This window comes from Macadamia integrifolia, unplaced genomic scaffold (assembly GCF_013358625.1).
Source record: "Macadamia integrifolia cultivar HAES 741 unplaced genomic scaffold, SCU_Mint_v3 scaffold_197A, whole genome shotgun sequence".
Taxonomy (NCBI): Eukaryota; Viridiplantae; Streptophyta; class Magnoliopsida; order Proteales; family Proteaceae; genus Macadamia; species Macadamia integrifolia.
In genome coordinates, this window is record NW_024870638.1 from 370,033 (window position 1) to 397,028 (window position 26,996).

The 26,996-nt window shown below is 35.4% G+C and overlaps 1 long non-coding RNA gene across 1 annotated transcript; it reads left to right on the forward strand.

Moving 5' to 3' along the window:
• Positions 1–1,690: 1,690 nt before the first annotated feature.
• LOC122071213 lies at positions 1,691–25,553 on the forward strand. The gene is made up of 7 exons (XR_006138102.1): positions 1,691–2,566; positions 17,746–17,794; positions 17,890–18,074; positions 18,159–18,251; positions 19,222–19,849; positions 19,948–20,005; positions 25,152–25,553. It is a non-coding gene; the product is annotated as an uncharacterized LOC122071213 (long non-coding RNA).
• The last annotated feature ends 1,443 nt before the right edge of the window (positions 25,554–26,996 follow it).

Below are 26,996 nucleotides of genomic sequence, written 5' to 3' on the forward strand. Positions count from 1 at the left end.
GTTTTGAGTAATTTTTTTGGGGGAAAAGAGCCCTCACTTGTCATGCAGCCCCTATGCCAGCGTGGGAGCCAATAAGGGGCCATGCATTAGGTGTCTATTGGGATGGGTTTTTGGGTTTCATATGGGTGGGGGTTTCATTTTTCCACCCTTTGTGTCTTGGATCACAGCCGTGAGATAAGGGGGTTCATTTCTCTAATTTTTTATTAACTAGAAAAATACTACTCCAGGAGATATGCACACAAAAAACTCTGGTTCACACATAATTACAATTTTATCCCTATACATGTAATGGATTCAGAACCGATGTAAAACATATATAAGTTCAATAAAGTGTTTGCGAGCTGTAGAATACAAGACAAAACCCAAACACCATGGGTCTATGCTTTGTTTGTCCAATGGTTCGAATGTCCAAACAACCCTCCACTAACCCAAAGGCCCCAAACCCAAAATTTATGGTGGGCCCAATCAAGGAGGAATCTCTGGTTGATAGGTCAGGTGGTAAGTTGTATAGTGCTGAAATTTGGTGGACACGTGACCCTACAATCACCTATTGGCATGTTAAGTTTTAACCTAAAAGTTTGCCACATGGTATAATGAAGCATTTAAAAATTGATGATTATCAATAGTGTGATTGATGAAGAGATTCATGACGTACATGGAAATGTTAGTCAACACAAGGGAGGGTAAATGATTAAATTTGCATATAAATTTTGACATATGGTGAATTCATGTCATTTCCTAAGGGGGGTGTTTGGTTCGGTAAATCTTTGGGATGACCTTCTTTAGAATGATAAAATTTGCATATAAATTTTGACGTATATGGTGTTTAATTGAATACTAAGGCTATGTTTGGTTGCAAGAGAAATTTAAAGGGAAGGAAAGTCAAATTTTCAAACTTAAGAAGAAAACTTTTTTCCTCCTGAATACATAATTTGTGCTATACTACAAATTATGCTTCAATGCAAAATTGTGGGGTGATCTTTTTTTTTTTATGGAAAAACCATATATTTTTTTAAGATAAATCACTTTTAAATTATTTAAAAATATAAATTTTAGAAATAAATAAAAAATAATAAAAAAGGTTATAGTTTTTCACTTCGCCACTCTTATGTTTAACTAAACAATTTAATAGGAAGAATCACTACACATGATTAGGGTAACCAAACAGTTTTACAGTAAGAATCACTATACAGATTTAGAGTAACCAAACAGTTTTACAGGCAAGAAACATGTACCAGACTCAGGGCAACCAAACGATTTTTCAACAAGAAACACGATTCAAAAGAATGTTGATCAAAAGATTGACATCCATATTTACCGAACCAAACACCCCCTAAAGCACTTCTTTCATCAAAACCCAGTGGTGGTTTGGAAAAAATCATTGAGTTATGTTGAAGATGAAGATATATGAAAACATTGGTTTTTGACTTTTTAATTTATTAAGATCAAGCAACTAAGTACCAACAATACTCATATAAAAAACAGAAAGGCCACTAATACGGGCAAAAAAAAAACCGCCCTTTCCTTCCTCTTGCACAGAATTCTCTACCTCATTACAGAACCTACCCCTTTCCTCCTCAACTTTGTCTCCTCTCCCCCCTCCAACACCGACACAGCAACCCCATCCAAGCCATTCTTCCCAACTCTCTTTCCCCCAGAATCTTCACCCCCTTTGTGCAGCTGCCCAAGTTAGCAAAAAAATAATTTAATGGAGCTCAGGCCAACTGACGGACAATAATGCTGAGGGAAATGGAGAGTTTAGGAGTGTAGGAGAAAGGAGGGTTTTGAAATCAGGGACACGTCTTCACCTTTTACATACACCTTCAAACCGAGTTACATTCTATTGATTGATAGTATATGAGAAATTACTACACCCATAGTTGAATCCAGTCCCAATTGATACTTATCGAATCTGGATTGGTATCGATTGATCCCAAGTTTTATAACCTTGATCGTGAGTCTTTTAACATTCTATGGTGATCTATTTCACATTCTATGTCTATGAGCATAGTCCATGCCGTCTGATCCTCCGGTCCTGATTTTCAGATATGCCTTGATTTGCTCTATTAATCTGCTAGTCGAAGGCTTGAGGTGGAACACTTGAAAAAATTGTTTATACGGACTTTGGTGATAATTTATCTTCTGGTGGTATAAATCTAGGGAACAGTGGTTGCTATTTAAATCACCTTATTTTCTGCCTTAAAAGGACTTCATCACCTCAACTTATCTTATAATGCATTTGATGATTGGATCCAAAATGAAGGTATATATTTATTATATACTCATTCATGATCACTCTTTTCGCCTTCCAAAAAATTTAGTATTTCTTCCTTTTCTTTCTCTTCTAAAGCCATGGCTTGACCTGATGATGTATGGATGGATGGATTGTTATCTTTAGTTTCTTTTTTTTTTTCTTTCCATCTAGCATCACAGTTATGTTGCTGTATCCCTTCATTTATGCCTTTCTTTTCTTATCATGGAGTAAGCCAGGTTGGAGTGCCATGCCACTGTTACCACCAAATCTCCAGCCCAATCACTCGAGAGGCCTGGCTCGGTTAGGATCAGAGTTCAGTCCTTGCCCTTGCCAGTATTCTTTTTCTATTTCTTGCAATTAACTCCTTGATTGTGTAGTTAAGTTAAGCTGTTGTTATTGTTGTCCATGCTAGTCTTGTTACATTTCTCATTATTAGCATTAAAAATGAACCGGATAGGAGCAAATGAGACCATTGTTGTTTCAGATAATGTTAGATGGGTTGGCTTTATTTTTTTTGGAAACCCTTTTCTCCATTATCTACTAATCTCTACTTCGATTTGAGTTGAAACAAAGAAACAACTCGGACAAATGAAGAAGCATTTGGACGAGAAACAAGTCGAGAGAGAACCTAACGGAGGTGAGGATTTCAATCTTTCTTTGAGTCCAAACTTGTTTTTCTTTTATAGAATTAACTTAAAATTGTGTTTTCTTTAGCACTTCTATTGAGATTTATGAGATTTGATTATGTTTCGGGGGTTGAATTTTGCTTTGTTTGCAACATGGTGAAATAACCTAAGAGGGGGGTGAATAGGTTATCCTAATGGAAATTTAAATCTTTTCGAAATAATATCCAAATTGCGATTGTGAATAAAATATGCGGAATAAAATAAAGTTCACAACCACACAAGACCAAGATTTATTGTGGTTTGACTCAACCTGAGTCTAGTCCACTCCCTGCAAGATCCTTTTGTAAGATATTCCACTAGATTTTTCTTTCAATACAGTAGGTAGGGAAGAAACCTTTACACTCTTTTTATAGATAAGGGAATCCTTAGAAATCCCTTTTACAGGTAGAGAGGCACCTATTACAATCTCCTTCAAGGTGGAGAGACACCTTACTCTTTTAAGGATAAGAGGATCCGTACAAAAATCCTAAGTACAGTATAAGAATTAATGTAAAACAATAAGCAAATAGTGGAATAAGAGGGTTACCTCTGGTGTGGTGCAATGATGAATATGAAATGAAATGATGCACGTTATAAGTCTTCTATGTAGCTTTGACTTGCACAGTGAGATTATGGAAGACTTTGATGGAGACTTGAGCTTTTCTTTTTGAAAATGGTGATGACCAAAATTGCTCAAGTAAATAGAATGCTTTTGACTTTGAATGCTCACAATAATGCTCTTAATGCTCAGACTTAATTATTAATTAATTAAGAACATCTTAGGTTATAGGTGAGATTAAGAAAACATTTTAGGCAGCAAATCAGGCTCTAAGCGATCGACCACCATCGGTAGCCAATCAACCGGCAAGAGCCAAACATTTTAGGCAGCAAATCTGGAAATTTGTATAATAAAATGGGATGGGCGGATATTAAATCCCAATTTGAGAATGCTATTAAATGTCAAGTTGGAAGAGAACAATTACACAACAAGATGAACAAGTTAAAGGTTGTGAACCAACAATCCATTATGTAGGCAAACCCATTATGTCGAAATACAAGAAGCATGGACTATACTACTGGCCAGATTTGAGCATGATATTTGGGGATGCCTATGCAATAGGGGTTGACGACACTGAAGATTTGGATGAAACTCTGATAATGCTGTTGATGTTTTCGAGTAGGATACCCTAACTTGACCACCACAAAGCGAAATCTTGATAAGACTCACCCANAATATACTAGACTATCCTAGGGTCTTCATCTGGACTTGAATCTTCATCATCACTTGATTCTTGTAGTCTTCATCTTCCCTTGATTCTTGAACCTTTCACTCTTGATCTTCGTGTCTTGACTTGATACTTCAAATATGTATATCTTGAGCTGTCCTCTTGTACTAACCCCCACTTAGCACACATAGTTAAGGTTATGGTTTGTTTGTTATTACCAAAACATTTATAGGAGTTTGGGCATATTCCCAACACATGGTCGAAGCTTGTTGATGATATGTTGTTGTTATGGTCTCCATATAGTCATATGCTCCTATATGGTGGTTCTGTTTCATTTATGAGTCTCAGGGTTTCGCTTCCTATGGTTTCAGATTATGATAGGATTATGGGTGGATTGAGGAGGTGGGGGTGGGTGTTTTGGAGCAGTAATGCTCCCAAGGTTTAAATTTATAGATATTCACTTTTGTTTATTTTCACTAACTTTATTATTCCAATGCCAACTTAAGCTTCCTTTAATTTTTCTACAGATCTTCCAAATAATCAATGCCTAAAATATTTGAACGCAAAGTTTTTCCGATAACTTGAAGCTTCTGCAATTCCAATCCAATTTTAAGGTTTATAATTCATATCCTCAGGCTCAAATCCCTTCAGCTTTTGATCTTCACAATAGAGCTACATGCTTTTGCTTTTCTCCTCTTTCTAAGGTAGACCCTATTTTCTTGCTCAATAATATGTATATGAGTTTCTACTTTTTAATTATTTTCAGTTGTTGAAGGTACAAATGGGGGGGTGTTCTTGGTCTGACCACCTTCTATGCTCATGTAATGGATCATATTATTTCATTTCTGCCATTGTCAGCCATAATGGAAGCTTGTCCAATTTACTTTTTACTTTTCAAATAATTCTCAGATTTCCCCTCTTTTTGTCTCTGATACTGTTAATTGGGCTATGTTGTTTATGCAAAAACAGACATTACTACAGGTTCTAAGAGAACCACAACCTTCATTATTGAGAAGGGAATGCCAGGGTATCTACTCTTGGCATATTAGTGCATGATAAGAATTCGAGAACTAAGAACTAGGTATTATTTACTTGTTATCTGGGCCAAAAGAAGTAAGCTTAATGATTTTTCACTAGTTTATATTCTTACTACCATCTAATTTCTGTTGCCTGTGCTTTTATTTTCTAGTTCTGCAAGAGAGACATTTTCTAAGGGCTAAATTAAAACTTCAAACACTATATCATAGAGCATACAGAAGATTTCGAAGTAAAGCAAGGGGCAGAAGTCGATTGATCGATCATAAACCCTTATCTCATCTATTTAGGGTCAGTTGATCACTGCCTTTCATGAAGCTAAATTCAATGTTCAAAGAGACAAAATCTAGTCATCTCAACTAAGCCCCATTTCAACCACTAGGGATTGGATACATAGACCCTTCTTTTTTTCTTTCTTTCTTGGTTCATTCTACTCTGTTTAGGCTCATCTGCTGTTTTAACTCAAAAGCAGCCATTTCTTTTCTCACCCTGTTAATCCAAGGCTGCGTTTGGTGACGTTCCAAAAGAACGTTTCTAGAGTTTTTTCATTCTACTGGAATGAAAAAAGGGAATAAAGTGTTTGGTGCGTTTGTGGTGAGAAACGGTTTTTTTGGAACCAAAAAAAAAAAAAAAAAAAAAAACGTAGAAAGAAGACGAAGAAAATCCTGTTTCGCTTCCAATTTCTTTCCAAAAAAAAAAAAAAGGGAACAATATGGGGCATTTTAATAAAATCGTTCCCGACAATTTCCGACATACCCTATATGTCTTTCACAAGAGCCCTAACGTTCGCTGCACTTCCTCCCCCATTTTGAAGCTTTCTGGATGCCAATTGGCCCTCGCATTGTCTCCCCCATTTTTGCCAAACGACCATCTGCGCTCATCTCTCTGTCGTTCCACCATCGCCGTTGCAAGCTCTCTCTCTCTCTCGTTCACGCCGCTGCAAAGCCTTCTTCCTTACAAGCTCTCTCTCCATCTGCCGTCGTTAGGGTCTGCAACTGTCCACAAGGCCGCTGCAAAGCCCTTCTCTAAGGGACTTGAGTTTCTTACCCATTTGGCTGATCCTTCTCACAGTCCTCCACCTGCCCAGGTAGATCCTTACAACACTTTCCCCCTTCCCCCTGCTTTCATATATGTGTGTTTCTCTTGAACTTCTAGGTCTTCTGTTTGATGGGTTTATCAGCTGGGCCTTGTTACCTTTTTATTCCTTTTAGTGGAGAATTTTCTATCTTTGATTTTGTTCAATGAGTGCATTTGGGTTCCCTGCTTTTACTATTTACTTTCTCCAATTTGTTGATGAAGTTGCAAGCATCCATCTAATTAATTTATGGGTTTTGTTTATCCAGCTGACGATTTCACTTCCTTGGTTTTCTTAATCCTTTTATTAACTTATTTTTTATATCCTTTCAAATCTTTCCTTTTTTTTGGGGTTTTCTCATTTTTAAGAAATATGTTAGAAGTAATTTCTTTTAGTAGTAGTTATTTTGTTTGCTACTTTATGATTTATGGGTATATGGAATTCATGATTTCCTTTCACCTCACATGTTTATTCAAGTTCTTATTTCATTTAATTTTTTTTTTGGTTTGTTTTATTCGATTTCAGCGGATGCTGTTCTGATATTTCTTATTTATTAATCTTTTTAATATTTTGGTCTTATTTTTCTTTTACTCTTTAGTCATTTTGGTAGGTGGCTTCCATTGAGATAGGGTTCTCATCCTGCATTTGATCCAATGTGATGAGAAAAATGTTGAGTTTTAAATTATACTTCCCATTAAATTTTGTCATTTGTTGAAGAATGATGGATGGGTTTGCTTCATACATGATATTTCTTTTACTCAATAATGTAATTCAATCATTATAATTGAAGTAGTTTTTTTGTTGAATAATGATCTTGCTTCGAAGTAAGTTGAAACTTGCAAATGAAAATTTTAAAATTTACCATCAAACCTGGGGAAAACCAATTTTATTTTTTAATGCTGGTAAAATTTAGTTGCCAAACCTCTGTAATGCTTATGTTGTAAAATTTAGTTTCTCATTCATGGGAAGAAGAAAATCGATAAGAATTTTTCACAGTAAATCTTGTTTTAATAGATGATAATATTTTTGGACCTGAATTCTCTCATCCACAATGAGTGATATTTAATTCAGGACAACCACCCATTCAGTCGCTAAGATCATTAACTTGGCTGGTTGCCTTCCAGGTTTGTATAGCCCCATTACTGGCTTTACCAGAAGGTATGACTCTTTTGGCCATATAAAGAGCAAGTCTTTGAGTAGTTTTGCAGCTTTAACTGACCTCAAGCTGAACCAGTCCATGATGAATGCTTCTGATATAGTGTCCATTCAAATGTCTCACCTTCAAAGACCCATTTAATTGTGAAATCTTCCCTCTTTGGCCTATGCAATGTTTAACATGTTATTGTTGTAGAGCTGAAAACTGTTTAACATGTTATTGTTGTAGAGCATAATCTTTTTTGCATTGCAGGTCCCAAAATAGGAACAACTTATTGTGGATGCTTTTAAATTAGTGATGCAAGTTATGGTAGAGGTCAAGTTAAAAATTTCTGTTTTCTTTGGCTTCATCATAAAATCAAATTCATGTTGCTGCTCTGGAATTCCAAAATGCATAATTCTCTTGAGACTAATGTTTTCATTAAAATGCAATGAAAGAAGCCATAAAAAATGGTCACAAATCTGGAAATTCGTTTAATAAAATGGGATGGGCGGATATAAATCCCAATTTGAAAATGCTATTAAACGTCAAGTTGGAAGAGAACAATTACACAACAAGATGAACAAGTTAAAGGTTGTGAACCAACAATCCAAGAAACTCCTTGACACAATTGGATTTAGGTGGAACTCAGTGACAAAATCAGTCACAGTTGATGATGAGTTCGTATGGGATAGGGCAATACAGGTACTAATAAAATTAAGAAACTAGAATTATTTCAAAATTATAGTGTATAAGCAGTACATTTGACATATGTGATGACTACTTACGCAGGCAAACCCATTATGTCGAAATACAAGAAGCATGGACTATACTACTGGCCAGATTTGAGCATGATATTTGGGGATGCCTATGCAAGAGGAAACTTAGGGGTTGATGACACTGAAGATTTGGATAAAACTCAATCTGATAATGCTGTTGATATTGAGCATGTTAATGAAACCTCTACTACCCCGATGCATTTAGGTATGGACGACCTTTTCGAGTAGGATACCCTAACTTGACCACCACAAAGCGAAATCTTGATAAGACATCCATGGCACGAATAAAAAGGAGCCCCACTAAGAACCACTCCCACATCCAGGACTTGTATGTGAAGTATTTATCTATCAAAATTGAGAAAACATTCAGTACTTCTGTTACATTTCTTGTTCGTGGTGGAGAAGGTGCATCTTGTCCTCGAGATTTCAGTATGAGTGCATGTGAGGCTATATTATCCTCTATACCAAATTTGTCAAAGGAGACATACTTGAAGATTGCCAGTCGTATTTGTGCTGATTCAAGTTGGAGAGAGTTTTTTGTCTTAGTAGACCCTGTTCGAAGGATTCGAATTTTAGATGCATTGGATTAATTTGAGGGGATGATGATTTTGTTTGATGCTACTCAGACTACTTATGATGGTTATGTTTTTTTTTTTTAGATTGATGTGTGCATTGTTGAATATGGATTTTGGTTAAAATTTGTTGTCAGATTGTTATGTTATACAATAATTTGTTTGATTTTGATAAGTAGTTGTCAATTTGTTGTAGTTATGTCTACATATGAATTAGGTGACACTTCAAGTGATGAAGAAGATTTGATCATTTACAATGGATTGGAATTGATGAAAGAGTCCATATATATTAGGGAACCATGTAGGGATAGTATATTTCAGGGGATTGTCATGATGCATGAGATCTTGAATGGACATGCCAACCATAGTTTTTAAGGCGGTAAGGCGACGGAGGCGTTTGAGGGTCCTTCGGAGCGCCTTAGCGATAAGGCGGACATAAAGCGTCGCCTTATTGACTAAAGCGTTCCTGTGTAATTTTTTTTTATAAAATCAATCTATTTGGCTCAAATCCTAGTTGAATCCTATTACTCATATGTTAAATAAATATTAAAAGTTCATATTCATACCAATGTAAGATATTCATCAAGAAAAAAATCAATAAAGTGAATAAACTAAGTTCATCAATCATCAATCATCATAACATATTAACATATAATATAAATACATAATTATAAAACCAAATTATAAATATAAAGAAAAGAAGACATAAAAATACAAGTATTTATTATACTTATCTCTACGATGCCAAAATGAGTGCCTAAGCCTTAAGGTCATCCACTATTTTTTTACTCCTGTCAAAGAAGAATGAAGTTCACCGCTGCCGGAGCAAAATGGTTGCCTGGATCAATGGTTCTTCCTTGTTCTTTGATTCCTTCTCAAAGCCCTTTCTTAAAACCCTTGACAAAATCCAAACCTTATTTGTGAATCGTGTTTTTGTTTTGTTTGTTTTGGTTATTTTTTATGGAGTAAAGCTGATCCCATACATCTCAAGTGTTAACAAAACCATACACCTACCAGTAAAAAATCTATATTTGGAATCTCCATCAAGTAATTTTAAAAATGTGTTAAAAAAAAAAAAAACAAAAAAACAAAAAAAAAAAAAACAAAAAAAAAAAAAAAAAAAAACCCTTAAGGAGCCACTTCACGTAAGGCGGAGCACTGCCTTACCATCTCTAGACCGCATCAGCGCCAAGGCGCTGGTAAGGCGACGCCTTAGCAGCGCCTTAAAAACTATGATGCCAACAGATGTTATGAACAATTTAGTATGGAGCGTTATGTCTTCCTAAATCTATGTGATTATGTTAGACACAAGGGCTGGTTGAAAGACACGACTAACATCCGAGTGGATAAACAGGTTGGAATGTTCCTATATATTGCTGCAAAGGGTGCAAGTAATAGGGATATTCAAAATGAGTTTGACCACTCAGGAGAAACAATTAGCCGAACATTCAAGTTTATTTTGACTACAATGCGACGTTGGCAAAGGAGAAAATTAGACCACTAGATGTCAATAGGATATCGGAGGAGATTGTGATGAAACCCAAATATTACCCTTACTTTAAAGTAAATTTTGAAATCTGTTATATGCTTCTAGTTAAATATATGAATTGTAATCTATTTATTTGTAGTGACTATTTAATTATCAATATATGTCATAGAATTGTATTGGCGCCGTAGATGGTACTCACATCCATGCGATAGTTCTGAGAGAGGATCAAACCCGATATAGGAATCGGAAGGGGATCACAACTCAGAATGTGATGTGTATATGTTTATTTGACATGCGATTCATATATGTATATGCAGGATGGGAAGGTAATGCGAATGATTGTCGAATTCTTGAGCAGGCAAGGAGTGATCCTGGTTTGAGTTTTCCACATTCACCTCCAGGTATTAACATTATTTTGTTTAATGTGACATAGTATATTAGATAATTATAATTTATATTTAATAATATATATAATTTCTCACTTGTAGGAAAGTATTATGTTGTCGACTCTGGGTGTTCTAGCCAAACTGGGTATTTGACACTATTTGGGGTGAGAGATACCATCTACCAGACTACAAAGAGCCCAGAAGAGCCTCAAGAACAACAAAAAATTGTTCAGTTACATACATTCATCACTTCAGAATGTCATTGAGCGTACATTTGGGGTTTTGAAGAACAGTAAAGCAAATGCATTCGTTCCCAGTGAAAGATCAGGTATCAATATTAATTGCATGTTGTGGCTTCACAACTTTATTAGAGACGAACATATTGCTAATAAGTCATTCTTGAAACATTGTGAAGATGAAGTTCCAACAGATGAATTGAATCCCCCACATCAAAATTATGATCTTTCCACAACACAAACAAGTTAAAGAAATAGGACAAAAGAGATGAATGCCACTAGGATAAGAATTGCAATTGTAATGGTTAGACAGCAAGAGATGCCTGAACTAGTTGAGAATTGAAATGGATAATTGTTTGGACAAAGTTGTTATTAAGTTGGTCAAGTGTAATTTACATTTCTTAAGTGGTGCTTTTTATATTATTTTTTTTCTTATGTGGTACATTTAAGGTTACTGTTTCATGTATGTGGTACATTTTATATTATACTATGAATGTCGTGTATTTATTAAGATTATCTCTGGGATAAGGTATAACTTATTTGATATTTAAATAATATATATAGATGGCTTCTTCTATGCCTTCACCCTTAATAGCAAACTGTGAAATATGCGGAAAGAGTTGTACTAAATATACAACCAAGTCTGAGAAAAATATTAGAAGATAATTTTTCAAGTGTCAAGATTCTTGTAACTTTTTCATATGGGTGGACCAACTGCATCTATGTAGATGTGGTAAAGGTCAATGCAAAGTATGAGTTACGACGAAAGGTCAAAATAAAGACAACATTTTTTACGTTGCCTAAACTCAACTGGGTAATGTTAATTCAACGATTGACCTGTACTTATAGTAAATTTTAGATTTTTTTACTTTGATATTAAATTTCAGTTACTTTAATCATATTTATTTGTCACTATAGGTTGATAACCATGGATATGGTATGTTTGTATGGTTGAGAGATGAAACACTTATCTCTACCATACAACAGATATTAGGTACGATTAAAGGGTATCCGAAAGAATATTTGGAAGGGACAAAGAATATTTGGAAGGGACAATTAAAGGGTTAGAGGACCAAACATATAAGTTGAAAGACGTCCTCAATGCATTCAAGTGTTTGGACTTGAATAAACAGTAAAAAGAATGATTAACTTGAACAAGGCATAGTTATTTTTGTACTTTTTATATTTTGAAACAACTTTTTTGTATTTGGTATCCACACTTTAATATTGTCCCAAAAGATTATCAATACATTCAAGTATTTTAATTGTGTTATTTCTGTAATTATTGATTTTTGTCCAAAAAAACGTTTCTGAAACGTGTTTTACCAAACGCCACAACCACTGTTTTTCTGTTCTGAAACCGTTCCAGAAACAGATTCACCAAACACCATTTTTTGGTTTAAAAATGGCATTTTGACAAATGGAAATTTTCGTTTTTGACACAAAACGTTACCAAACGCAGCCCAAGTCATTTTCCCCTTCCCTCTTGCCTTTTTAATCTGTCAAATTAGGACGATATCACTTTCTCAATGGTGCATTTGTTGGAGCTTGTTGCCACGTGGAAAAATCGTCTTTATTGGATATGTGCATTTCTTATTATATACGTCCTTGTCTTACCAGTCATCCATCTCAACATCCTCATCTTTGGTAGTCATTTTATGTACATGATGTTCTTTCTATTAGTATACATTCAATTCTATAAGGCATCATTATTGTCTATGATATCCAAAATTTAGTTTCTTTGTAATACATTGATCACACACTGAAGAACTAAATAAGCATCTTCGAACTCCATCCACTTAGCTCTAGTTCTGTGGTTGAACTCCTTTTCTACCTCTCTCTCTTTGTTAATCACTGATCCAAGACAATGAGAAGGGCTGCTATGGATATCAGTTGTCTTCATTTTACTGACCTTACTGTTTTTCTGCTTCGTTTCAGAAATTTTTAAATTTTCAAAACTTGTTTTTGGAGCCTAGTTTCTTGAGGTGTGGTACATGAAAAAGGGAAATTGTTCTGCTTGCATGCATAGCATAAGGGTAATGGAAAACATTGACAAAAGGAAAATTTTAAGCATATTTATGAGCATATAGAAGGAAGGCAATCCAGTGAAGGTTCTGCTGTTTTGTTTTCTTGCTCTACTTATTACAGTTTCAGTACTTCCCATTAAATAGAAAAATTGTGTTTTTCTATTATATTTTGTTTAGATTGTGTCTCCTACATTGGCATAGTTTGATGCTCTACTAAATAATGGTGAAGATATGAGCTTGTTTTTGAGAATTACTTTGTTTCTGAAGATAATGTTCTTGGGAACAAGTGAAAGGTATTGGCACTGCAGATGGAATGTTCATCACTCCATCAAAGTCTAATCGCAGCGTCAAATCACCATCAGTGAATCTCTTCACCTATGATAAAAAAAATAGGATAAAGATTTCCTCCACCAAGATGGAATGTTCATCAGTCCATCCCAGGATTCAGAAATCCTATAGGGTTTTAGTATGTACCCCAGAACACTCTCTCCATACCCCCTGTGCATCTGAACATCTGAACCTGCCGCGGTGAATGGATATTGCATTACACAACTTGTTTGGGTTGCATTGGGTCTATATGTTCTCCTACCTTCTAATCCAACCATTAACTCAGGCTGTTATCTTGGATTTTAGATCCTCCCATGTTAACCTACATTTTCTCAGTTTCAAACTGATCTGGCCATAGCTGATTGGCTGTTTGGGCTGCTACTGCTGTGCATAATTAGGCAGTGATATGGTTATCATTGTAAAGAGTTGCTAGTGGTTTAAGTATTGTTTCGAAATTTTGTTAGTTGCTTTAATATTGATTTCATATTTTGGTTTAAGACCTTAAGTGAGTACCTAGCGGAGGGTGTTTAGTGACACCAGGTTAGTATAGTCATTGTTCTTTACTTCTTTGATTTTTTTTTGAGATTCAATCAAACATATGTGCTGAACATATATCTGATTGTGTTAATGTAGTCTGGAGTTTTTTAAAACTCAAATTTGGTTGTGTATAGTGGTTGGAGGTACCCTTGTTTTGGGTGTTTTGGCTACAAGTATCATACTTCATTCAAGGACTATATCCTTAGATTGCTCTAAAACTTCATTTATCTATATGTTATGTTTTGTAATTAATTGTCAATATTTCAGTTTATGATATGTTGTTTCCTTACAGCCATCAGATTGGAGATTTAGGTGTTGTGGTTGACGAAAATAACGAAGGGTGAATATTTGTATTTTAATTGAATGGATAGGAGTTGGGTTGGAAAGTCAAAGGACCTTGGGTTCCGCATAGGCAATACATAGATGGGGGTAAATCATTATTTAGATTTTTCTTTTGCCAACTCACCCAATAGTGAGAAGATCTTATGTCCATGTCTACAGTGCATAATCAATATCTGAAAACACGAGAGGAAGTGTTTCTTGACTTAATATATAATGGAATTATAAGAAACTATATATTTTGGAGTTTTCGTGGTGAAGTTGCACGTTCAGATATGCCTATAACTGAAGGTTATTTAGAAGATGAAGAAGACAATAATGTGTTAGGTGATGAACATGATATTGATACAATTAACATGCATGCCATTAAATGATGCCTTTGGCATGAATGTGCCGTGAAGCAGCTGGGTTAGTGCCACAAGTAAGTACAAAGAGGCGGATAGATTTTATAGATTGGTACAAGATACAGAGAAGGAATTGTATCTAGGATGTAAGGATTTCACCAAATTGTCATTCCTTATTCAATTATACCATTCAAAGTGTCTTTGCAAATGGAGTAACAAGTCATTCTCCATGATGCTGGAATTATTGAAGGAGGCATTTCCCCCAAAGAATACTATACTGAAATCTTTATATGAAGTACAAAAAATAATTAAAGGTTGGGGCTAACCTATAAAAAAATTGATGCATGTCCTAATGATTGCATGTTGTACTGGAATAAGACATCGAATTCTAAGTTTTGTTGCAGATGTGGTACTTCAAGGTATGAAGTATATGAAGCAACATGGTGCAAACGTCCAACAAAAACATTGCGTCATTTCCCTTTGATACCTAGGCTACAAAGATTATATGTCATCAACATCATTTGAAATGAAATAGCATAAAGAACATCGTACGGATGATGGGAAGTTACGTCATCCTGCAGACTCAGAAGCCTGGAAAGAATTCAATAAACGACATCCAACATTCAATACAGATGCTCGAAATGTTAGACTTGGGCTAGCAACTGATGGCTTTAGTTCTTTTGGTTAAAAGAGCAGTACGCATAACACATAGCCTGCGGTTGTGGTACCATATAACATGCCTCCATGGATGTGTATGAAACAACCATCGTTTTTGTTGACATTGTTAATTCCAGGTCCCAAATAGTTGGGCAATGATATAGATGTGTTTTTATAGCCATTGATAAATGAGTTGGAGGAACTGTGGGATATTGGTGGTGACACCTATGATGCTTATAAGAAAGAGTCTTTCCAATTACGTGCATGTCTTTTATGGATCGTGAATGATTTTCTTGCCTATGCTAACCTATCAGGTTGGAGCACCAAAGGTGCATTTGCTTTTCCTTGTAACAAAAATACATTGTCAACTTGGTTGAAATGTGGTGATAAGCATTGCTATCTAGGTAGTCGTCGGTTTCTCGACATGAATCATAAATTTCGGAGGAATAAGAGATCCTTTAATGGTCATGAAGAGTGTAGGGAACCACTGAAGCCACTTCCAGGCACTGACATGCTAAGAAAAGGAAAAGAGTTGGTGAGCCACATGAACTACCATACAATTGGAAGAAAAAAAAGTATTTTCTTCAATTTGTCATATTGGAAAGACAATCTAATCCTTCACAATCTAGACGTAATGCATATAAAGAAGAATGTGTGCGATAGCATCATTGGAACATTGTTGGATTTAAAAGATAAAACAAAGGATACCATCAATGCACGTTTAAATTTGAAAGAAATGAACTTATGGCTATCTCTGCATCCATAGATGATTGAGGGGAAGAAGAAAACAATTATTCCTTCTGCATGCTACACATTGTGTAAGGAAGAAGAAGAAGTGTTTTGCAGAGCTTTAAAGGCAGTGAAGGTCCTTGATGGTTATGTTGGAAATATCTCACGATGTGTGAAGTCAAAGAGGAATATTTCGGGATTTAAGAGTCATGATTGCCATATTTTAATGCAACAATTACTTCCTTTTGCACTACGTTGTATTCTACCAAAGAACTAATTCATTTACCACATGTGGTAAGGCTAGGTGGACCAATACATTACAAGTGGATGTATCCTTTCGAAATGTTAATGTTTATTGTCAATTCAATTAAATATCCTTCATTGGGTAATAGAAAAAGTCTTAAAAATTTAGAAATCTTTGTTGATCCCAATTAGGTTTATGAAGACATTGAAGGATTATAAGGGTAATCCAAGTCGCCTAGAAGGCTCAATTGCAGAAGGGTATATTACAGACGAGTGCCTAATATTCTGTTCAAGGTATTTCAAAGGTGTGGAAACACAAGTAAACTGTGAATAGGAATAATGGGTTTGGAGAGACGAGTAAGCCTATAGGAAAGGCTGAGCTAATAAGCTTGAGATGAAATATAGAAATCAAGCCCATTGATATGTACTTTTCAATTACGATTCCCTTGAGGGATATCGGAAGCAAGTGTGACATTTTTATATGATTCGACACATATTGATAACCTAAAGTTTTCTTTCTCATTTTTTGGACATCATCTTGAAGAAATTAAAAAGGAACAAGGTCATATAAGGCAGAGAACAGAGTAGACTAAAGGCGCATGCACAATTATTCCCAACTTGGTTTGCATGTCATGTAAGTCTAAAATTGGTTTACAAAATGAGTTTAACACTCCTACCATAATAACATGTATATTTGCATTGAATAGGTGACAATCTATGACAAAGCGGGGTCGAGGTGCCTGACAACATTAAATGGTTATCGAAAGATCCTAACTGGGAGGCAAAAAGATACAAGGGATATATTATCAATGACACCCGGTTTAACACTAAGAATGTGAAGCTGATTTGCAAATTCAGAACAGTGGAGTCTTAGTGACGGCAATAACAACAAGCGTTAACGATCGTAGAGATCCTAGGCCCGTTGAAGGAAATGTAGCTTATTATGGCATTTTGAAGAAAATCATTGAGTTAAAATATTCTCTGAATCTTAGAATATTGTTATTTCGATGTGATTGGGCTAATACTGACAAGGGGGTGGTCAAAGATGACTTTTGGTTTACACTCGTAAACTTCAATCATTTGAAGCATACTGGGGTAAATGAAATTGATGAACCATTTGTCTTCGCTACACAAGAAAATAATGTGTATTATGTGCAAGACCCCACAACCAAAATGGCAAATTGCTATAAAAACATTGATACGTGATAATTGTAATATGAAAGGAGTAGTGCCTGAAGACATGTTCAAACTTGGAAACAGATTTCACCTTTAAACATTGACAATAGGGGAGGACAAGTTGGTGAAGGTGATACCGATCTTAGTTTGATGAGATCAAACATGGAGGAACAATAGTGGATGCGCCATTAGAACTAATCAATGTTTTGCAAAGTAACACATAAATTTTAGTCATTGACTACAAGTTTTTGTACATTTTCTGTTTAGGGTTAGTATTTTATTCTAAGTACAAAAATCAATTAAATTGGTAGGTAATAGTGATAAGACAATAGTACTTACAATTAAAGAGAAGGTGTTTCATTTCAGTTGTAGAAAATGGATAACAATTATGTAGATGTTGCTTCTACGTGTGTGGTTCCATCCGGTATGGCTAATAGATATTTTATTATCATATAATGATATTGTATTCTTTATAATTTTTTTTATCACTAAATTATTGCCATTTTACATGTAGACAACCGTCGCAAAAAACGTGGTCGGTCAAGGGGATTATTGGCTATACGGTATGGTGACACCAACATTGGCATTTTCAATGTAGGAATTTTTTTAAGTGTATTTATTAGATGGACTTTAATTAATCTAATATATTGTTTTGTAGGACTGTTATGAAATTGAAATTGATTAAAAAAAATGGGTATCCAATGGATGGACTTCAGGCTTGAATTAAAAGAAAGATATGATAAATCAACCACGATTGATGAGTGCTTTGCAAAACGTGATTTCCGTATTCCATTGAATCAATGGAAAGACTTTATAGCTATGTGGAGTGATGTCAAGTGTAAGGTAATGATGCTTATGCAAAACTGTCATGTGCTTTTTTATATTGGTTTATTGAATATTATATGATTTGTATTTTCATTATGATAGGAAATTTTTTCACGGAATAAAGAAAATAGAAAGAAACAGAAAATTAGTCACACTGCGGGCCGACAGAGTTTTGCCCAAGTTTATGATAAAAATGTTAGTTTCTTATCATGTGAGCTACACTCCATTGGATTATTTAAAAACCATAGTTGTCAAGGCGTCGCCTAGGCGTCTAGGCGGTTTGCCTGGGGCCTAGGCGACAGCCGCCTTTTTGCACTGCATGTTGCCTTGTGTTTTGGCACTTATTTATGCCAAATATCATTCAAGTAAATGTTTACTTAAGATATTATTCATAAATAAGCAAATACCCCCTATTTGAATCCAATAAAAATAGTTTAAAAATCAAATTCCAAAAGGATAAAAAGTCAACCCCCCAGTCCAAGAACAAAAACTGGATTTTGATTATAGGGACGATTTTCAACTTTTAAATGCTAGGGTTTTTCTCAATTATGAAAATTTTATAAATTCTATCATGTTAAAACATTGCTAAAAACCAAAAGTCCGGTAAAAAAATATTTTGTTTTGATATTCATAAAATTATTTTCATTCAGGCGATTTTAACAGTATTCGCGCACTTAAAAATAAGTTTGACTGAAGCATAACTTTGTCATTGCAACTCAGATTTAAGTAATCTTAGACTTGTTAGAAAGCTGGTTTTATATTATAACTAATACAAAAAGTCTCATGTAAAAATAAAATCATTTGACCAGTCAAACTTATTATAGAATTAGAGCATTTTTCTAAATGTTGATTTTTTTATAACTTAATATGACTTAATGTTAATTTTTTATGATTTGATGTGGCTAAATGTTGATTTTTAATGACTTGATGTGGCTTAATCTTGATTTTTTATGATACAAGGTATATATAACTTACTAAATAATGTTAGAAAATAGGAAAAATAGAAAATAACACTTGTTCTCCTAGTTCGCCTTAAGGCGGTCGCCTTCTCGCCTAAGCGCTTAGACAACCCTCCACCGCCTTGGTTTGCCTTGGTGCCGTGACAACTATGTTAAAAACCAATGATGGCTATTCTAACTTTTTCTTCTTTGTTTTATTATATCAGCTTTAGGAGACTGGTGAGGAATCATTTATAGGTTCATTTTTTCAAGTTAACACATGCGAAAAAGAACTTGGAACTGGTTGATGATGAATCAGGAAAAAAAGTGATATATTGTGTTTTTCTATTCAGTTACTTGTTTCTTGATCAATGCTGGTAACTTGCTGGGTTTGCAATGATTCGTAGATAGAGATGGAAGAGAAGTTAGTAGCGATGCCAGTAGAATTATAAAAAAACACCGACTCATGAATCCATTTGGACAGAATCATTTGGTGAGGAATCCCATGGCCGAGTGCGCCTTGTTGGAGTTGGGGTAAGCCTAAAAGACATTGATTTGTCGAAAAGTAATGCTGCACTCATCTAGAAGAACAAGGAGTTGCAAAATAAAGCGGAGATGTTAAGAGGAGAAGATGGAATTAGTAAATGGAAAGCTTGAAGAAGAAAGGAAGAAGAATGAAGATGTGATTAGCAATATGCAATCACAAATTGAAAAACTTACAGATGGAATTAGTAAATGGAAAGCTTGAAAAAGAAAAGTAGAAGTATGAAGATGTGATTAGCAATATGCAATCACAAATTGAAAAACTTACCCAACTCTTCATGATTAGAAACTCACATGATTCAGTGAATCTAGGTAAAGATAATGTCTTTTCAATTTTGATATTAGAGACGATAGTTTTATTGATAATGATATCTAAAAGGTTGTGATCACCTTTTGTTTTGAAAAACTAGGAAGTAACTAATGGAGAATTCAGCTTTTTTATGAATTGTATACATTTCCTACTGTTGGGTAAGCCTCTTCCCACTCAGCCCAATTTTTTCCTCTATTATTGGATGTCAAGTAATTGTTTAAATTCTTTCTTCCATTCTGGGTTACTATCATTTCCTCTTGTCAATGAAAGTATGCTTGTTTTGGGTTCATCTTTTTCTTCCCAAACTTTGTAACCAAAACAGAGTTGGGTTCCAACATCATATTTCATTAAATGTAATATTTTTGATGGATTGAATGTTTGTGTTTCTCTTCCACTTGCATTTTCCTTGTTGGTTAGTCTGTTTCTTCATGGGTATTAGCTCTTTTCTTTTGCTATGAAATTAGAAAATTAGCTCTTTTGAGGGGGACCTTCTTGTGCGCCTTAGTGAGCTCACGGATCAGAGATACAATCTAATTGGCTAGACCAGAAACCCCCCCCTCCGCCCCTAAAACTTGCATGACTACCAATGATTTGACTATACATGCTGTCATTAAACTAGAGTATAATATTTATAGTCAAGTTACTCTTACGTACAACCGCACGTACTCTTACATACAACCTTGCAATCCAATGACATTCTTTGAAACAACTAATACTGACTGTATAATGTTAAAAGAAAGAACTTGTATACTGTTGCGTAGAAGATTGTCACTGTCTTATTGATGAAATTGTGCCTGTAGGGTGTTATTAACCCACTGGATACACTATTTATGGTTGATTGATTGGTGTTTATTGGACCACCTCACGTCCTTGTTAGGATTTAAAATGTAACCGCAAACGTACGGATCAGTGTAGCTACGAGTCGAACACAGGGAGAACAACCACTTTGTTTTTGGCTTCTTTTAATAATGCGAAAGTGAACCGATTAATGATTGTGATCTAATTCTAACTACCGTCCTAAACATATATATCTAAAACAATGTCTTAACCATTCGTCATCTAAGAATTTAAATACACAAGCCACGCAATTAAAAGTAAAAAAAAACTGAAAATAAACAACCCACGCAATTAAAAAGCAATAAAGGAAAAAAAATGCTGAAATAAAACTAAAGAAAAAGAAAGGGGATAAAGCTAGAGAGAGGCTCACAAGTAGGTTTCTCTACTTAATCCGAGGGATGCATCATAATATGAGTTTCCCTACTTGACCAGAGAGTCACTTTTACAAGGGTTACTCTACTTGGCTTTAGGGAAAAGGAGACAATTAAAATAAAAACAACAAAATGATGATTCTATGGCTAGGAGGGGCAAAACCAACACATACACTAGCCATGAACCGTAGGGAAACGGGAAAGCAATAATGTAATGACTGAAATTGAAATCCTAAATTAAGAAAGAAAGGGTAGTCAGAAGAGGGAATGAGAGGGGGGAGAGAAGACTATTGAAGAAGCCCACCTACCTAAATCAAATGCTTGAACTTGAAAGCTTGGATGACTTGAGATACTGCTAACCCTAAAAACCAGATCTGGAATGAACAAAATCTGAAATTTTTAGACCTGGAGAAAACAGATCTTGAAAAAAAACTGAACTTGAAAAAAAATGCTCCACAGCTCGTGATCTTGTCACCTAGATCTAAGCCTAAAACTATAATTTTAAAAATTACAACTCAGTTGCATAAATCATACACATAAAAGGTTGAATAAAAATAAAAGAGTGCTTGCATTAATTGAAATAAAAAGCTATTACAAAGGTGATTAAAACAAAAATAAAGAAGAATTAAAACTAAAGAGAGTGAGAGAGGGAGAGAGAGAAGAGAACTAAGCATAAACTAGAAAATAAACTTAGGGGAATAATCCTTCTAGGAGGGGGGAGGAAGGGGCTTTTATAGGGCTTTGGTCTTGCCTCCTTTCTTCTACAAGTCTTCTTTAAGAAAAGAAAGAAAATAAAATAAAATAAAATCTTGGTAAAAATCCTCATTCTCTGAGATATTGTGTGAGGAAAGAGTAAACCTGTTTCCAAAATTAACAAATTATATGCCTTCTCTGCAATATTAACCAATATCTTGCAATCTTGATTAAATCAGAAAGGAATCTCTGCATAGCATCTTCAAGTGCTTGTGAGGTGGCAAGGAGAGAGAATAATCTTCAGGATTTTGTAGGAGAGGATGTGGTACCAATGAGTGGGTCCCACCTTTGGACAAGTTAGTTCAAGCTTGGACCGGTTCTTGATTCACTATAAGCACTTTCTCTTGTAGATTTGGAAACTAAAAAAAAAAAAAAAAGAAAAAAGAAAAACAGAAGTACTGCTATCCAAAGTGGGGCAAAATGTACACTTATATCCCTAAGATTTCACACATTATTGTGTTCATCAAATTCATCCTGATTATATTAAAAATGTCAATAAAATAATGTGAAAACCCAAAACAGGGGATAGAAAATTGGGGCTTGGACATCTTTGAGTAAATGGGTGGATGACCATTGGGTACTGATATACTTGATGAAGTAGAGAGATTATGTATGAATCAGTACTGTAGCGGGTAAGAGGTCGGGGATGTGCTTCAGAAAAGGCTGTTGAGGTAGTTGAGGATTGGAGCGAGGATGACCTTGTAGGCTGTCTGTGGGATGGTAGCTGTCCTAGAATATGTACTTGGAGGTGTTTGTACATGTAAATGGGTTTCCGTTGCACAGTACTATTACTGCTACTATTTTTCCAGTGCCACGGCATCCTTTAGTTGCCTCTTCAAATCCTGGGAAAACACTCTAATTATCAGCTGATACCCTGTGGGCATCTATGGTTAGGTCTGCAAGGTTAGTGGTGACTACCGTATGTGTAAGGATTTTGGATGAGATCAATCGCAGGGTTGTAGATATTGACATAGAGATTTTGTAAGATTGCTGATTTCTTGAGGTACTTGACCGGATAATTGGATGGTATAAAGGTAGATATTGACTAGATTGGTCAATTTTCCAAGAGAAGCAGGAAGTGAACCAGTGAGGCTATTATTTTCCAAGTCAAGTAGAGGGAGGGATTTCAAGTCTCCAATTGCTCAGGTTATTTGGTAGTCTTAGGAAATATAGATTGGTCAGGTTTCCAATTTCTTGAGGAATGGAACCAGTGAGTGAATTTGAAAAGAGGTGCAAGAAGTTTAGGTTGCTTAATTCCAAAAGAAGCAGGTATTGAACCTGTCAATTTGTTTTTATACAAATCAAGCTGAGAAAGAATCCAACCTCCTGAATTCAGGTGGGATGGGATCCATATATCTGATTCTGGTACAACCCCGAATAAGAGATACTGTTCAAGTTGCCCAGAGTGGAAGTGAGGGAATGTGTTAGAATATTTTCTATCTCTAACTGGGAAAGGTTAATCAAGTTTCCAATCTCCATAGGAATTGATCCAGCTAATTGGTTATATCCCATACACTACTCACCAAGAGTCTTCAGGCCTCCAATGATGGAAGGAATGGAACCATTTAGGAACTTATATGACAAGTCTAGCCTAGTGAGGCTGCTAAGGTTACCATTTTCCAGGAAAATGGGACCCAGAAAGTTGATTTTGACCGACACTTACGAATGTCAGGTGGTTTAGAGCACCTAAAGCAGCAGGAATTGAGTAGGTGAAATTCTTCAAGAGCTTGAGGTGGAACACTTGAGAAAGGTTCGCAATGCTGGCCGGGAGGGGACCTATTAGTTCGAGCCTCCTAGCTGTTACCTACTTCCCTCCCTACCTATCCATCTCTAAGTGGGAAAGGTTCATCAAGTTCCCAATTTCCATGGGAATTGATCCAATTAATTGGTTGAATCCCATATACAACTCACCAAGATTCTTCAAGCCTCCAATGGTGGAAGGGATGGAAGAATTTAGGAAGTTATATGACAAGTCCAGCATAGTGAGGGTACTAAGGCTATGTTTGGTTGTAAGGAGAATAAAAGGGAAGGGAAGTGAAATTTGTATACTTAGAAAAGAAATATATGTAATCATTACCGATGTGACTTTAACATTAACTTCAAATCATTCCATATTTGGTTATAAAATTTCACTTTACTTTGCATCAAAAACCCTTTGCTATAATATTTAAAATAAAAATTACATGTAAAATGCATTATTACTAAATATGGTAAAAAAATTTAAGTAGTTTATACAATCATGTGGGGTAATGACTATAGACATTTTTTTTTAAAGAATGAAAATTTCCCTTCCCTTCCCTTTAAATTCCCATTGCAACCAAACGGAGCCTAAGGTTTTACCAATTTCCATGGAAATGGGACCAGAAAGCTGATTTTTACCCAAATTTACGAACATCAGGTGGTTCAGACCACCTAAAGCGGCAGGAATTGAGCCAGTGAAATTGTTGTCAAAGAGATGGAGGTGGGTGAGTTATGGGTCCAAATATGCCGGCAACAGCTCCTTAATCCCCATTGCCTCAACTGGAAATAATTATTTCTTAAAATGATTTAGATCATTAGATGCATTACCATGAAGACTTGATAAGAGGTAGTTTCATGGGGTTGTGGGTGAGAGGAGGGGAGAGGTTAATTTTTACATGGCAGAACTCATGGGGACAGTAGTAGTACTGGTAATTAGGTATAGTTATGTACTTGTATATAAGATGAAAAATTTATAGTGATCAGTTCTTCTCTTGTTCTCCATATATATCAACCAATATTTGTTTGGCCAGTCCTTTATTGCTCACCTATCCCCACACTAGAGTTATTTTTCCAGTTAACAAACCAGACCTCGAGAGAGAGTAGTGTCTATAGGTCTCACAAACAAATAAATGGGACTCAGCCAGAAAAAACGAACAGAACCATCTTAAGAGTACATGCATGTGTTTAAATTCAGAACTTAAAAGAGAGTTCAGACTGGTTTCTCAGCATGCATGGAGGGACTTGGGTTGGATGCTGTCATCTATGATGGTCGCACGGGAAATTTAATTTTTTGCTGCTATCCGGGTTGCAGGACTTTCCCTACCAATTGGGTTAGTAGCCAAAGAAATGGAACAACTCACTTCAGGTCTGCAATTGGAGAATTGGTCTACAAAACCAATAAATTAGAAGGGCCGGAATAAAGCTAAATTTTTTTTTCTTCAAAGTGAGAGGCATCCACTTTGAAGCTCACATTGTTGGAAGGAAAGCTAATTTTTTTTTCTTGATTAGTGATCTAAAATTCAGTAGATGATATTATTATATCAAGCATTTAGACCCTTACAAATCATGTGTTTGTTGACTAAAAAATTGCTACATTGTTCAGGTTGACATGATTGAGGTGAACTGCTATTCTTCTAAGGATTTATGACGTAGAAAATGTGGGCACCATGCAAGCAGGAGAAGAGAGAGATCTAAGGCATTTACAAATCAAATGTGGTTCACATTTCACATGATGAGAACAATGTATCTTACTGCTTTGAGTACAAAGGTTTCACTATTTTTGTATTGTTTTTTTTTTTTCTTTTGGCTTAAGCTTTAGAGAGCTGAGTTTGTTGAGCAATATTTTGAAATGATTCACAATCATTTCCTCTTTTGTCAAGACTTCTTGTTTAATCTTTTTCCTTTTGTTTTTTTATTTATTTTTTGTTGGGTGAGTGTGGGAGAATTATAATTGTCTAAATCTATGCAAAGAGACAGCAGGCTGGAAGAATCTTAAGGTGGCCAAGATTGGTGCATTGATTGTCTAAATCTGAATTGCTTTAAAAAAAGAAAAAACCCTATAGGGGTGGTAATAAATTGGCCCCATAAGACATAATTTTATTGTATCTTCAGTGGTGATAAACAATTTGCTTCAACTGACGATTTTAGTGGCGATACATATTCTGCCCCCAACGATATCGTTTAAATTCAATAACTATATATGGCTAAGTACATTAATGTTCAGATTAGTGATGTCCATGTGTGAGAGTTTGGTAATGATATTAGTAGCAACAAGTCGCATGAGTATAACTACTTCGTTTGTAGGCTTGAGCATGTAGGCTGGTATAGATACAAAATTATGAACATCGAGAAAAAGAGGGACTGTGCTCAAAGGCTATGTTGTCGTAGTACTTTCAAGAAGTGCGACTCAATTCCTCCGAATCTCTCCATACCTCCCCTATATTACACCTATCATTGCCTGCTCATTTCAGCTCATATAGAAATCCTCTAGCACTGGCTTCAAAAGTTTCACCTGTCATCATGTAATCAACATATAATGAGACATCTTCCATTGTTAATAATGCAAGTAGCCCAGGAAGAGATGGTTTTATTAGTATTAGTGGTAGCTGAACATACAAGTACGGGTGTGGGTAGGGTAGGAAAATATATTATATCAGGAATTGTTGGTTGGGGAGAAATCACCTGGTTCCTAGTAGTTTGACAGTAATTGTCAGTCCATTGCTTGATGGGGTTGAGGACAGAAAAGGGGTTAGGTTTTTCATGAGCAAAAATGACTTTATTTCCATGTGTCCATAGGAAATAAGAGGTTATAATAAAAATAGTAAAAAAGTTATTTAGATTATCTGTAGGTATAATAAGAGAATTAAAAAGAGACCGTATAAGAGACTTGAAAGATAAAGCACAAAGTTTTCTGTACTCAAACCCAATGGGCCAGCCACCCATATTCTCTTGGAAAATTCACATGAAAGGAAGGTGTGCTAAAGAGATTCATGATGAGTTTTGTAAAGTCCACAAGTTGGATCAACATCTATCCATTTTCCCAGGACGTCTTTGGCCCATTTCACCAGAGCAACTCTGTAGAAAAAAATCTTAAATTTTGAGTGGACATTGAATTTCTAGAAGAAGCGCCACTAGTGTGAGCAAAGAGACAAGCATGTACACCTGTTAGATGGCCCAACTGAATTAGTATAACTGCCATATGTTAAAAATTTGGATGCCATTTTGGTGATTAAGATTCATTTTTTTGAGAGATGATACCACTATCTATTATTGTCAGAGGAAATGGGAATTCGCAAAATTTTAATGGTGAGGGGTATAGACATCATGGATGAAAGCAAACTAGCGTTCCATTCATTATCTAAAACGACATCATTAACCCACATGGAGGATGAGTTAAAATGGTTAGCAATATCGAAATTAGGAAGGCTAAAGTTGGGAATGGAAGGGA